Here is a 3,079-nt window from a genome sequence, read left to right as displayed (position 1 = left end):
TCAAGAGTTTGGTAATATGGGCTCGGTCATCATGTTTGGCCTTTGTTTTGGTTTCCTAACACTTTTGTAAACTCTTATGGCTCCCTTTAAAAGCCATTCTCCCAGTTCCCTTGGCTTACAAAGAAATACAGTAGGTTTTATAGAGAAAATCTCATTTGACTCAAAGGTAGAATTAGGATTTTCCTACTTTCGTAAAAAGGGAAGCTGGTACTAGTGGTGTAATGGGTAACTGTGGTGTGTTAGCAGCCTCAGAGTAGAACAGATGTCAGAGCGGGTTGGAAATTGGTTTATGCTTTGCATCTCAACTGTGCCAGCACAATTCAGAGGATTTAAGTCTTGGAAGCCTTTGGTTATTTTGTACACATTGTGGAGGAGAGAGGACTGTAGTGCTAAAAATGGACCTTTATCCCTAAACTGTGATTTATTTTCCTTGTTGTCACCACCATGCTTATATTTCCTGTAGACTGCTTGGATAGATGGAGGACAGGGCAGAGGCCACTTGCTCTGGGTTTCCATATACAGAACCTGAGCAGAGGAAAGAAGCAAGCAGTTCATTCCCCACAGCCCTGGGTCACTGTTAGAGCAAAGTGAAGTTGGGCATTGGAGCTCCAGATCTCAGCTCTTTAACTGACTTTTAATGGGAGAAAAATAATTTTCAGAGACTTCATACTCATCCATTGCTTTGAGAAGACCAAATGCTATGTTTTTAAGCCACCATGTAATATTTCAGCATTAAAGCACTGATTGTGAGAGTTAACAAACACAGCTGACAGTGTCTTTTTCCAGTTTTGTTCTAGGAAACAGCTGAGGTATTTTTTCTACAAATTTCCAGAGAGGGTTTGCCATCTGGTATGGAAAATTTTAGTCCGTATTGAATTTGGCAAAAATTCGACCATCTTAAATGTGTGGCGGGCTTTGTTGTAGACGAAGTGCTACCAGAAATGCTTTTAAGATCACCAGTTACTTCATAGTACTTCTTGTTACACTGAGTTCTCCTTCAAATACCTTGAAATCTAAGCAGATAAGCAACAGGACAATGAGAACAACTTTTAGTCTGACCAGTTTTGCTCCCTAGTCAGACAGTGGTAATGCGTGTAACAGTAGCAGTTGTGTGGTAGCACTGCTCATGTAATAGAGATCTCTCCAAACACCTCAGCACTAAGTAAAAGAGCACACAGGGCAATGAGAATAACCTCTAGTCCAATCCGTTTTGCTTCACATTTCAGTAACAGCTGCAAGGAGTTGGTATCTAAGGCAGAGGGTAAAACAATTTTTAGCTGAGAAAATTTTCCCGTGTTTTTCTATGAGCAGCATAGGAAATCTCTGTGCAGATTGGGGTTATGTTCAGTAGCTGCTCATGGAGTAGTAACTGCAAATTTTTGTAATTTAATCTTATATCCTTTTATGCTCTTGATCCCTGTAATATTCTGTCATCAAGCATTGCACAGTTCAATTATGTGCTTAATACCATAATGGCTTCTTGCTTTCGGGCTTCATGCAACTTGTTTTCTTCTAAGATGAGAACTAAGAGATTGTATAATGCCTTGTTTTGGCCATGTATGAGTTTGTGCTCAGCGCTGGCTCTTTCTCTTCCAGGCTGGCAAGTTTCAGGTTTTATTATATGGAAGCTTTTTATTGCCTTCTGTCATTGTCTTACCTACTTTTTTCATGTTTGTGTCTTTTATCTTGCTGCATCCATGTAATTGGACTCTTGCTGAAATCTGCTTTTGTCCATTTGCTGTTTTGTTCTTTCTTGTAATGAGCTGTGTTCAGATTTTGTCCATTAATTTTCCACTTCTCTCTTCCCTAGGTAGTGATGAATAGGGGAAGGCATGTGTTTCGGGTAGGAAGCAAGCAATTCAAAGCCTTGAAAATGGTTAGCAAGAGCTGAAGGAAACAAGTGTATATGTTTTCAGTGCTTAGCTACAGTTTGGTTTTATTTGCCTTTCAGACGTTTGAGTTGCATTTTTTTAGGGTGACTCTTCACAGCTCTGAAAACTGAATTCATTAAAAATTAACAAGTTTTCTTATGTAACCTAGAGATTTGAGGCTATACTTGTGTTCCAAGTATTGCAGGCAATACTGTTATGTCCCCCAGGGGTGCTGTGGATGCCAGCCCACGAGTGAGAAGGACAAGCATTCCATCTCTTAAAAGTTTTGAGTCTTTGAGGCTGAGAACGGGCAAGAGTTCAGTAGCTTCTTTTGCTGCAGTGTATCTCTTCTTCATTTTGCTTTTGGTGACTGGAGTTACTAATAGGCTTGCATTTTAAATCAGTGACTGTAAGTTCCATACTGGTTCAAGTACAAGGAGGTGATGGTGGTTTGTTTATGTGTTATATATGTTTAAAGTGGAATAAACATTTTTTAGAATTGTAGAATGGTTTGAGTTGGAAGGCAACTTCAAGGTGTTCTAGTTGCAGCCCCCTTGCCATGGGCAGGGATACCTTCCACTAGACTCCGCTTCTGGATTCTTCAGACAGCACAAATGTCTGGTGGTTGTTTTTTAATCAATCTTGGTAGTTTTATTAGCTTGATAGGAAAAAAATTGTAAGGCACATTTTGGTAGGAGAAAAAAAAGATGTTTTAATGTGTTTTAATGTGACATTACTTCTGGGCTACTCCAGAATTCATTAAAATATGGGGAAATTTACTGTGTCCCAGAGTAATAAATTTATGTGAGATACAACTCTAGCTAGACTTATTTCTAGTGTGTGCTAATTGCTTGCTTTGTTTTCTTTTTAATAAGGAAGGAATGGAAGAAACATTAATCATTGTATTTAAAAAAAAAGTTTTAAAATCATCTCAATGTAGTGAGAGCAAACATATTTTAACTTTATCAAGGTAATATGGTTAGCTTAAGGTTTAGCTTGCTATCCAGACATTAAACTAGTAAATAAATAATGGCCAGTCTCTTCGCGAACGAAGAACCGGGGAAGGTCTTTCCACCTTCCAGCCTGCGCATTGGATTTTTTAGGTGAGACACAGTGTGCGCGGAACTGAGCCCACCCTTTAATCCTGAGGTTCATCTGCCGGGGCCAAGCACGCTTGGACGGTGGCAGCGAGGTCCTCAGGACGTAGA

General features: G+C 39.5%; 1 protein-coding gene across 3 annotated transcripts in view; it reads left to right on the top strand.

Annotated features, from left to right (window-relative positions):
- Positions 1–3,079, top strand: part of CDK8 (cyclin dependent kinase 8) — a 73,429-nt gene that overhangs the window by 20,978 nt on the left and 49,372 nt on the right. The window lies entirely within an intron of this gene.

The sequence above is a fragment of the Empidonax traillii genome, unplaced genomic scaffold (genome assembly GCF_003031625.1).
Source record: "Empidonax traillii isolate 1590-97213 ecotype Southwest subspecies unplaced genomic scaffold, ASM303162v1 scaffold9:size3134949, whole genome shotgun sequence".
In the NCBI taxonomy this organism is placed as follows: domain Eukaryota; kingdom Metazoa; phylum Chordata; class Aves; order Passeriformes; family Tyrannidae; genus Empidonax; species Empidonax traillii.
The sequence above is the reverse complement of the archived record's forward strand: the minus strand, read 5'-3'. Positions and strand labels throughout refer to the sequence as shown.